The sequence below is a fragment of the Coregonus clupeaformis genome, chromosome 35 (genome assembly GCF_020615455.1).
Source record: "Coregonus clupeaformis isolate EN_2021a chromosome 35, ASM2061545v1, whole genome shotgun sequence".
NCBI classification, from domain to species: domain Eukaryota; kingdom Metazoa; phylum Chordata; class Actinopteri; order Salmoniformes; family Salmonidae; genus Coregonus; species Coregonus clupeaformis.
In genome coordinates this window covers 22957469-22969916 of record NC_059226.1, presented here as the reverse complement: position 1 = coordinate 22969916, position 12448 = coordinate 22957469, and the positions used below count along the sequence as shown (strand labels likewise).

Genomic DNA, 12448 nt, shown 5'->3' with positions numbered 1-12448 from the left:
GCTTCGACATTCTCCACCAGGTCCAAACAGGCTCACGGTGCTGTCTAAAATCTCCCAAGATTCCTTTTCTGAAGTTGTTCTTGCAATGTCGCTCACAATCCACACAGCAGAGCAGTTTCCAACAAACTGAAGAAGTGTAACATTAACTTAGAACTTAAAATATGTTTAATCAATTGTAGATAAATATAAATAAACTAAAATACATAGATATAGCCAGCCATTTGGCCCTGTACCTGTGATGTTGATCTAACACCAACCAAATTAGAAGTTGCATGAATACAATTCTAAACAGAACATGGGATCATCAATAAGAATTGTAAATAATTACCGATTTCCACATCTCATCTCTGCTCTTGTTGCAGTCTCCATTGCCTGGAAGATCAACCAGCACAACATGCTCCAGCAGGTCTTTGGAGTTTGGCACCTTGATGGTTATACACTTCACAAGCGGCCAATACTGTCTTTTAAATGTATCACTCTGTGTGTCACTCCGTGTGTAACAAGTTATCTTTTCAGAGAGTTCTTCACCCTGCAATTGTAATAAAGCATCATTACATGCATTGATGAAAAAACAATGTTATTTTCTCCAAAATAACACTTTGACAAAGATCAAATAGCCTAAAAGATGTAGTTCTATTTTTTCTTGCAATCGCTTTCAAAAGTGAATTTGTTGCGGCAAACATCCAGCAAGTTTGTGGCAAATTTGCTGCAAACTAAATAGTGTGCCTCAAAATGTTGCCAGAAGTTTGCAAATGTTTGCCACTAGTGGTGAGTCTGTGGCAAACCTTTGGCCACAATAATATTTATTCCCACTAGCAGCAAACAGTTTACTAGAAGCCGCTTCTGGTGAACACGAGTTCCAAGACCAGTAACCATTGACGACCAATCAGGGGGATTAGTAAAATCTGTTGGAAAATGGAAATCATACTATCTAGCTAGCTACCTACCAAAGTTGTCCGGTGAGTGTCTAACTTATTTTTTTATTTAATTTTTTTATTTAACCTTTATTTAACCAGGTAAGCCAGTTGAGAACAGGTTCTCATTTACAACTGCGACCTGGCCAAGATAAAGCAAAGTAGTGCAATAAAAACAACACAGAGTTACATATGGGGTAAAAAAAACATAAAGTCAGAAATACAACAGAAAATATATATACAGTGTGTGCAAATGTAGCAAGTTATGGAGGTAAGGCAATAAATAGGCTATAGTGCAGAATAATTACAATAGTATTAATTATTACTTAAACTTCCTAATAAACTTTACAATTGTGTTAGCTAATTGATGCCTAGTTAGCAATGTCATGTTTTATGTGATAGAGTGAAACACATTATGTTGATACCAGTTTTAAAAACTGTCAGCGCCACTGACTGGCTAGTGCTTAGCTAGCTGGCCAGCGCTTAGCTAGCAAACGTTGGCTATTATATTTTTTCACAATTAATGTGATAGCTAGCTAGCTAACTAATGATATGCCTAAACACATATTTGTAGGTGAATACGTTGCTGTCTTTTAATACCAATTTGCTTGTCAAAATGATAGTGTCACTGTTCATTAGCATGTTACCTATCACAACAGCTAAGGTAGCAACAATATGAGCTGACTTGATATCAAAGCAAGACTTCACTTTTGCAGATGGATACCCTTCCCCTACATGTGGTGTTGGAGGAGGATTCATCAACACCCTGGAAAGATGTTTGTGGTGCACTCACTCATAACACTTTTGTTGAGGGATAAATGAGTGTATCATCTTCATGCTTGTTACAGGCTTTGGTTTTTCCATTAATGTTTTGAAGTTGGACTTCAGCGCGTAAGGCGCACTGATTGGTGTCACCTCGTTAGTCAGTATGTGTTACACCTGTGCTGGTTGCCATATCTTTAGTGGGAAAATGTTTCAGCTGTGCTGGCCCAGGTGCTATTTAAGAGTTGCTGGCCCAGTGTTCCAGTTAAGTTGAGAGATGTGTAGGGTCAACACCTTTAGTTGGCTCTTCCTATTTGATTTATAGAAAAATATTCCTTTGTTTGATTTCCCTGATTTGTTTGTTTTGCTCCACCTTTTTGGTTTGCTTCCTGTCTTTATGTTTGGGTTTTTTATTTTGATTGCCTCTTCTTTGGCAAATATAGGGGCCGTTCATGGTGGATGTCTTTTGGGTTCCAGTTGTTGTTGCTAGTCAACTTTCAGTGGACGCCCCCATGAGTGTCTTTCAGAAACCCTCCTAAAACCCTACCTGTTTTGGTTGATGGAAAGTGACTCTTTGTTAGTTACCCCTTCTGTTTGAGCGACATTTTTGGTTTTCTTGCTGGGGACAAGCTCAATAACGTAAGCAAATGCATGTATTCTCATAAATGTAGCCCATACATTCATTCTTTGTAATAATGAAGTCTTTCATTGCTGCAGTATGAAAAATGTATGCACTCACTAACTGTAAGTCGCTCTGGATAAGAGCGTCTGCTAAATGACTAAAATGTAAATGTAATTGCTTTAAACGAGTAGCTAGCGCATCTTGAGCATGTGTTGTTCCTTCTCTCTTTCTAGAAGCAATCAGTTACAAGACAAATAGACAGATTGAGGCATTCAATCAAACTGAGGACAGAGAAATATATGTGCACCAGGTCAAGGCTTCTTGCATGCATGGCTTTGATATGAAGTTAACAATAATTAATTTTTGAAAAATAACATGATTAGGCATAACTCAAATGTGTTGCTTTTCTTCAAGCCAAGCCTTATACAGTGCATTTGGAAAGTATTCAGAACCCTTGACTTTTTCCACATTTTGTTACTTTACGGCCATATTCTAAAATGGATTCATTATTTTTTTCCTCATCAATCTACACACAATACCCTAATGACAAAGCAAAAAAAGGTTTTTAGAAATAATGCAAATTTATAAAAATACAAAAACGGAAATATTACATTTAGATAAGTATTCAGACACTTTATTGAGTACTTTATTGAGTACTTTGTTGAAGCACCTTTGGCCGCGATTAAAACCTCAAGTGTTCTTTTGTATGAAACTAAAAGCTTGGCACACCTGTATTTGGGGAGTTTCTCCCATTCTTCTCTGCGATCCTCTAAAGCTCTTTCAGATTGGATTGGGAGCATCGCTGCACAGATATTTTCAGGTCTCTCCAGAGATGTTTGATCGGGTTCAAGTCCAGGCTTTCATCAAGGATCTCTGTCAGAGTGACCATCGGGTTCTTGGTCACCTCCCAGGCCAAGGCCCTTCTCCCCCGATTGCTCAGTTTGGCGTGGTGGCCAGCTCTTGGAAGAGTTGGTGGTTCCAAACTTCTTCCATTGAAGAATGATTGAGGCCACTGTGTTCTTGGGGACCTTCAATTCTGCAGATATTTGTTGGTACCCTTCCCCAGATCTGTGCCTTGACACAATCCTGTCTCTGAGCTTCCAAATCATGTCCAATCAATTGAATGTACCACAGGTGGACTCCAATCAAGTTGTAGAAACATCAAAGATGATCAATGGAAACAGGATGCACCTGAGCTCGAGTCTCATAGCAAAAGGTCTGAATACTTATGTAAAGAAGGTATTTATTTTATAGATTTGGAAAGGCACACACGTGTCTATATAAGGTCCCACAGTTGACAGTGCATGTCAGAGCAAAAACCAAGCCATGAGGTCAAAGGAATTGTCCGTAGAGCTCCGAGACAGGATTGTGTCTAGGTGGTGGCAGCATCATTCTGTGGGGATGTTTTTCAGCTGCACGGATTGGGAGACTAGTCAGGATCGAGTCAAAGATGAACAATGCAAAGTACAGAGAGATCTTTGATTAAAACCTGCTCCAGAGCGCTCAGGACCTCAGACTGGGGCAAAGGTTCACCTTCCAACAGGACAACGACCCTAAGCACAAAGCCAAGACAACGCAGGAATGGCTTCGAGACACGTCTCTGGATGTCCTTGAGTGGCCCAGCAAGAGCCCGGATGAACATCTCTGGAGAGATCTGAAAATAGCTGTGCAGCAACGCTCCCCATCCAACCTGACAGCGCTCGAGAGGATCTGCAGAGAAGAATGGGAGAAACTCCCCAAATACAGGTGTGCCGAGCTTGTAGCGTCATATCCAAGATGACTCGATGCTGTAATTGCTGACAAAGGTGCTTCAACAAAGTACTGAGTAAAGGGTCTGAATACTTTTGTAAATGTGATATTTCCGTTTTTTATTTGTAATACATTTGCAAAAAATGTTTAAAAATGTATTCCTTTGTCATTATAGGGAATCGTGTGTAGATTGATGGGAAAAAAACAATTTTATAAATGTTATAATAATGCTGTAACGCAAATTTTTTTGGAAAAAGTCAAGGGGTCTGAATACTTTTGAAGGCACTGTAGATGTTGTAGCTACTGTACATAAAAATACTAAATAAACAATTTATTTGCGAAATATCTGGTCTTTGCTCTTATCTTCATTAGCATGCTGACTTCAAGTTTTATTGGATTTATTTTTATCTGTTAAAAAATTGCATACATGTTTAGTACATTTAGTAATTTTAGTATGTTTAGTTTTTTGTGAGAAGCAACTTAATTTAAAGTAAAATGTGATTTGGTTTACGTAGATAAAACATTTCAATGTTAACACACAGTAACCAAAAATCGAATTAGCATATTTATACTGTGTTTGCAGCAAACAATAGAATTTTGCCACAAGTTTCCCAGAATTGTTTGCCGCAGTAGTTTACCACAAAACTAATCTGCATGTGAAAATATGAGCTTGCTGCAAATTTGCGCCAAATTGGACAAAGGTTTGCCACAACTGTTTGCCAGAAGCCAGTTTTTTTGGTAAGGGAATAAATACATGATTTAATATAATTTCCAATCAGATGTGGTTGCCTTCCTAAAATGATTTTTTAACAAATGATTTTCACCAAAGCACACTATCTTCACAGAAGTGAACTAGCATGACAGTAACTTACTGTGTCACATAGAAATATTTTCTTGACTGATAAACGGAACTCTGGAATTTCTCTGAAGTGCTTCCTGTCCATTAGTTCTTCTAAGGTTGCCCCACGTCCATCTTTTCCATACAAAGCTGATATCTTTTCATCGTCGTCGTCATCCCTTTCCTGGTCTTCATCATTTCCATCCTCATAAGATCTGTCTCTGAAGATGGACCACAGCTCCTCTTTCCATTCCTAATAGAAAATGTTAAACCATTACAAATGTGTAATACATACTCTCTCCTTAAATCTTCATTTGAAGCTAAGTCCTGTGTTATGAAACCACCTAGCCACCCAAATGGTGACCAACACATAGTATTAAAATAGGAAATAAAAGGCGGTATGCCAAAACTAAAGATTTACACACAAGAAATGTGGGAATGGCCACATGGCCCAAGAGGCTACAGTCCAGCGTTACGCCAATCTCCTGCCGTCACCGATTGCCCACACCAACACTTAAAGTGAAGGTTGAACATTAATTCACAAAACTAACAGAGTCATAGTATTCCACCAAACAGTCTTATACTCACGATATGATAACATACATTTAAAAACTGACTGTAATTGTCCAATATGTTTAGATTTTTGGTGATGTAAACAAAAAAAATGGAATCCCGAGGCTGACGTCTATCGGATTTCAAAAGTAGGATACACCTGAGCATCCTCCACCTGATCATAACTCCACTGGAGGAAGCAATTGAGGAGAGGAGCAAACTCCTTTGTTTACCTATTAACAAATGTACACCCCTACATATGGCAACCACATATGTATGCATTCTCATCACCAGCTCCACAAACCCTGCTGGCTTACTATCTGCAACATACTATCACCCTGTATCCTCTATTCTGGAAGAGGATGATTAATGTGACTTGCTTCAGCAGTCGTATTCTTAATTTTTGTCATATTTTTGACTAATGGCTGATTGCTTCTATCTAGTGGGCTGGGTGGTAGCCTAGCAGTTAAGAGGTTGGGCCAGTAACCAAAAGGTTGCTGGTCCGAATCCCCGAACTGACTTGGTGAAATCTGCCCATATGCCCTTGAGCAAGGCACTTAACCCTAATTGCTCATGTAAGTCACTCTGGATAAGAGCGTCTGCTAAATAACTAAAATATAAACATTTAAAATCTAGCACATGGCGCGTGGCAATTGCCTGCAATTCACACATCATGTGTAGATGCCGTTGATTAGCACAATCTGTGCTCGCTCCCTCTTTCCCGCCCAAAATGTGTCTGTAGATGAACATTGCCACGTGAAACCAGGTGGTAGGCAACTTCAGCGCTGTGTAGCGCACGGCCATTTCGCCGGTGACTTCACCTCCTCATGAGGTCAGTATCTTCCAAAACTGAGATTTGAGAAAGGAATCAAGGGTGCGTAACAGTTTTCCTTGGGTTGGGTTTAGATTTCAACCCTGCCCACGGCTGGCAGCACCCAAATAATCATTGATTCGGAGCACAGCTGCAAGTGACCCGATCGTAGCATCAATCATCATACCACCCGCCCTTTTCTGTACAGACCGCAAAGCTAACCAATTGAGGCATTAGCACACAGAATCTCAGGACTTATTTGATGGACATTACATGAGACAACGAACTAGACATACATCGTAGTCAATGTTTTGTTGAAAGAACGAGACTTCCTCGTTATTTCAAACATCCTCACATTTGTGAGCTAACGTTAGCATCACAAACACAACAGTCATCAAAGATACCATAGAAAGGAGGAAATTCGCTCAGCGCTTGGGATTCTTGACCAATCATGTTTAAGTTGTCATACTGCATCACGCGGTTGGTATGATGTATGTTTGGGATAGTTCAACTACAGCGGCTAAAGAGGAACACACAACGGTAGGCTATAGCGAACATACCACACCCACATCCAACTGCACCCCCAAGACAGCTCTCGCTCATGGTTTCTCAATGAGCAGTTGAAAATACGAGGCTAAGTCAGTGAGTTCAGCCCCTCATTAAGACATCCTTATGGTTGGCATGACTATATGGGCAGAGCAAACCGGATATGCCCTTAAATATTTTTATGTGCAACCTGGAATTGAAATTTAAAAGGACCAGTGCATCTAACAAGAAAACCCCCCTCAAATCTGTGCCGTTTGCGAGCAATGTTAGGCTACATTGTATCATTGCTTCTTCTTTTAAATTAATGCAAGGTGTTAATTGGGTCAATGACAGACCATGATTCAGATCTTAGATTTAGTTACCTTGATATGTTTCAAAGAAGCCTTTCATTAATTGTACTGTTCATCATGACACCACTTCCAAAACATTGTGAGATTAGGATATAAGCAGATGAAACAGATGCTGTTACCTCCTCTGTCATGAACTCAATCTCTGCGATGTATTTTGAGTCCGAGTCTGTCATATTGGCCTCCACCTGAATCATGACCGAGGTGCACGCCCCTTGGTTTCCGGAGGGCAGCAATTTCGTTTCACCCAAGATGGTGTTAATCAAGAAGCTCTTACCAGCTCCAGTCCTCCCAAAAACACCCACTATCTCTTTTTTTTCTTTCTCCAACGTTTGGATTTTACCTCTGTTAGAAATGAAAGACGAAAACAATTAAAGCAATTTAGTGGCCTGTACGCGTCTCTCTCCATGTGTTTTCTCTCCACATTTAAAAATGCATACCTGAGGAAGTCAATGAGTTTTGTAGAAGGCAGATCATCAAGTTTGCTTTTGACACGTTGCATGATCTTCTTCACCTCTGTCTTGGTTTCAATATCTGGCAGAGTTAAACACAACGTGTTTATAAAGGTGGAAAATATAGTACAGGGAAAAAATTTGGAATGTAGAGTGGCATTCAGATCTGCTATATCATAAACTGACATAACCTTTTGCTGTATGCGGATGTTAGAATAACTTACAGCATGTGTTGAGTTAAAGGAGTACTCCACTCAAATAACCATGTCTACTCTGAATGGCCTTGTGAAAGCCTAACATTGTGATTTCATATTTTATAATTTAGCTAGTCATGTTGGCAATAGAACAAGCTTTCAAATGATGCCGACCTGACCCAGAATGCGATTTATAATGGACCGTTTTTGGATCGCGTAAACATCAGTAATTGTGTGATCAGGGGATGAAGGGCTGTTTTCCACAGAAAAAACTGCTAGTGTGCTTGCGCTAGTTCCTCAACGGAACAGCTAGTAGAGCTCAAAAAAGCACCTTATCGTTGAAGACTATTCTTTCAGTCATAAAAGTACATTGAAATTACTTAGGAACTGTGCACATTTTGGAGAGGTGTGTGGCCACTTGGAGACATCAGTTAGTCCTCTCACTCAAAGCCTTAGAATGTTTTGTCTTATGTTGCACCTACCCCAAATTTTCCAAGATTATTCTTATCACGTTACTAAATGTATCCAGATTATTTTTTCGATTTTGTTATCAACAAATGCGGCAAATAGTACAACAAATGTAAAATGCACATAAAATCAATCAGTATAATGTTTGAATTCAGTCATGTGTCAGGTGTACTGTTGTGTCATCACCTTTAGTCTAATAATTTTCCCATAATCTCCTAACTGTTCCCTTTTAATTGCTACCATAGTTATGCGTATGCTTTCCATATTTCTTCTGTAAGAACATTTCAATTAAGCCCTATCCATATAGGTCAATTCCCACAAGTGTAAAGGGTTAAAATGATTGTGGTCCATATAAACACCATCCACATACCAAATGTTTCAGTTATTCTGGAAGCAGCACCACGTTGTCGTTTCTTTGTTTGTTTGTTTGCATGGGTCTCATCAGATTTCCTTTTGCCTGGAAACAATTGGAAAGTATTTTATTAATTAATACACAAATCATCCAACAGCAGTCACAGATCTTCCAATCTAAATAATAATACATCTCATCTCATCTCATCTCAATCTCATTATAGCCAATGATGTTATGCAAATGAGTTGTATCAGTCGGTGAAAAAAATCTAATATATTATGCCATTTAGCAGACGCTTTTATCCAAAGCGACTTACAGTCATGCGTGCATACATTTTTACGTATGGGTGGTCCCGGGGATCAAACCCACTACCCTGGTGTTACAAGCGCCAAGCTCTACCAATTGAGCTACAGAGGACTATTGCAAATTGTCTACTTACTCTATGCATATGGTACATGGAACAAAGGGTACTTGCAAGTGTCTCTCATAATTCAATAGTATGACTTATGATTAACTGAGTAATTTGTATTACATTTTTTTGAAAATAAATAAATATAGTATCACTTTACAAGTTTCTCGTTGTCAACTTCTAAAACTAGTATTTTTGCGTTGTTTTTCTGAACATGTAAATCTGAAACATCTGTGCTTTTTACCTGGGATATTCACTTGAAGAGGGGGTATCTTACTGGTTGAGGGTTCACTCTGAAGAAACACATAGATAATCAACAGGTTAACAAAGGAATCATTCCACAAAAGCACAATTGCTTTAGTTTGAGATGCATTTTCTTTAATAATTTTGGTCTCTTCCTGTATGTTGTTTTCACTGATTACCTTTGACTGATGTTGTTTATAGATTAGATTAGATGTTGGCTATGTTGTATAGCGTTGCGACTATGAGAAAGTGGCAGGTAGCCTAGCGGTTAAGAGCATTGGGTGAGTAACTGAAAGGTTGCTGGTTTGAATCCCCAAGCCGACTAGGTGAAAAAGCAATTGCCCTTGAGCGAGAACCTTAACCCTATTTGCTCCTGTAAGTTGTTCTGCATAAGAGTGACTGAAATATAAAGCGCTTAATAAGTGCATTTGATTGTTATTAACTTAGTCCCTCTGGAGTGCACTGATATCTTAATGTATGATAGTACATCTCTGTTAAATGGCATGAAACATTCCAAGAAGTGATGCCTTGGGATCACCACTGACCCCTGCCTTAGTTGTGACCACAGATAAATGAGCTCTAGTTTTTACCCACCTGGTCATACACTGTTTCTCCCACTCCAGAGGTGTCGGTTACGGGCACACTTCCTCCAGGTTTACCAAAGGGTTTATCCATTGACCTGGCGAAAGAGTCACAACAATTGTCATTTTGTCCACGCCAACGGGACATTATATGTAGTCAGTGATGAATAAAGGAATGATGTGTTGCTTACCTTTTAGTCTCTGAGCATTTAGAAGGTTCATTTCTGAGGGGGGTTTTGATGGCCTTTTGACAAGGCTCTTGATTGACCATCTCACCAGTAACCTGGGGACAGATACCATGTTGGGTTATAGGGGTGACAAATATAAAGGTCTGTATGCTTATCTAAATAAAAACTATGCATTTGGTAGAGTTAATTAATTGTACTTTAGTGCTGAGGTTTCATGTAAATGGTTATAGAGGAGGGTAAAGATGGTACATTTCCCGAGGAACTCTTGGAGGCTGATAAAGAAGTGGCCTCTTGAATGTTCTTGTCATCATTGGGTTGCTGCAGTTTCTGCAGTTAGAAAACATTAGATGTCTCAGTTAGGGTGACCACATGTCCCGGATTGTTCGGGACAGTTCTGCATTTTGGCCTTTTGGCCCGCGTTCCTCAACCAAAAAATCATGTTCCGCATTTTGGCCTTTTGTCCCGCAAGCAAACAATCATGTCCCGCATTTTATAAAAACAATTCTAACACAACTCATTTACAACAAAGGTCGATTTGTTCAGTATTTCAGTCAGGCATTCCAACATGTCTCTTTTGCAGCAGAGAAGAAGAGGCAAAGCGAGAGGTCTCACTCATCAAAATCTGTCCAAAATAAGCTCAATGCGTTTCTATGGGCTTATTTTGGACCTAAGCTTTTTTGTCTGCCTTCCCGCCTTTGGGACAACGACTCCCATTGTTAGGGCGGAAACATGAGCATCTCGTCATTATATACAGATCTCTGTTTGCAGTCACGTTTCGATTTTGACAAGTTATCATAAGGATGTGGTTCTGGTGATGTTAAACACTTCTCCAACAGTTGTTGAGATCTGATATTCTGCGCAGCGCAAGGCCAATGTCATATCTTCAACCAATCACATTTGTCTAATCCTTTTGGTCTAAATTCCACCAAAACTTGGAGTTAAAAAAGCATGCTTCTGACGAAGAACTACAAAAGTATGTAAACTGAAAAGATAATTGTTGATTTTGTCTAACTTGTAAGGTTCTATATGTTCATTAAGCTCATTTAACATATGTATTGCTACTTCACACAATCGGTTTTCAAAGTCTCCCTTCCTAACTGTTTTACATTCCCTGAGACCAACCAGAAATGTTTCCTTGGCCAAGTATTCCTAGATTTTCATAAAATATACACACATTTGGTCTCTCGTTTCTGCATGACCAAATTTTGCGCGAGGCAAAGGAGTAGCCTATAGGCGCGCTTCAATTAGCTCATTCGGTGCAGCTACATGTAGGCTACACTGTCACTCGAATGCCCCGCAAAATCATCCTTTTGTCCCGCATTTGGGTATTTTAAATGTGGTCATGCTACTCTCAGTTGTAAAGCAAAGAACAAGAAAGGTACAATAACATTTCAGACTGCAGTTAGAACACAGGCTAACATTATGTAGCTGTAGCTCAGTTGGTAGAACATGGTGTTTGCAACGCCAGGGTTGTGGGTTCGATTCCCATGGGGGGCCAGTATGAAAAAAATTATTTAAAAAATTAAATACAAAATGTGTATGCACTAACTGTAAATCACTCTGGATAAGAGAGTCTGCTAAATGACGTAAATGTATGTGTTGCTGCAATGCAGGACATTTAAAACGTGTAGTGTATTTGAGGTTTAAAAAGGCTCCTTAAATGTATAATTTACACTTTGAAATTTCACACTTGATTTTCCCTTTTGAAAAATGTATCAAACTCTACAAAAATGTCCATTAATTATAATGCACATAATAATTCACATTTCCTGTTGCTGCAGGATTATTTTCATGCTGTAGCAAACTGACTCAAATTAAGATCCTACATGGGTAACACTAAATCTCCTGTTATGCTAAGACATTTGTAAACTGTAAAAAATATGCCAGTACAGTGGACATGTTAGAGTACAATGTCACAGCTGAGAACTAAATGCAAACAGTTTATTCTGCACTACTGATGCAGTACTGATAAATATAGACCATACCCAGTCACTCTGTGTAACAGTAGTTATTGTACACCTAGTTTGTAAAGTACCTTCAGAAATGTGTTGTATTTTTTTCTAAATCTAGACCTTGGTCCTGTTTTTGGGATCAAGTTGATGAGGTCAGTCTCCTCAAGGGAGAGGAAACCTTCTTCATCAATTTCTTCATCTGAAAATCAGGAAATATACATTTTAGGCATATTAATATCAGACAATAAGAATGACTGTATCAAATTAACAAATAAACATACATGTTTACAATTGAGGTGATATCTTTACTTTTAATGTATAATAATACAATGTACAATACATATATTATTTTAATCAAATAAATAATTGTATTATTACAGAATGTATTATACAATGTATAATAATACATCACAAATATCTTCACCTTCAAACCTCTGAATCAAGTCACTGTGGTTCCACTCAGTTAAT

The 12448-nt window shown here is 38.8% G+C and overlaps 1 long non-coding RNA gene across 1 annotated transcript; it reads right to left on the bottom strand.

Moving 5' to 3' along the window:
• Positions 1-8635: 8635 nt before the first annotated feature.
• On the bottom strand, positions 8636-9917 carry LOC121551952. Its single transcript, XR_005997121.1, has 3 exons — positions 9854-9917; positions 9261-9309; positions 8636-8712 (listed from the first exon to the last, which is right to left on the bottom strand). It is a non-coding gene; the product is annotated as an uncharacterized LOC121551952 (long non-coding RNA).
• Between the last annotated feature and the right edge of the window lie 2531 nt (positions 9918-12448).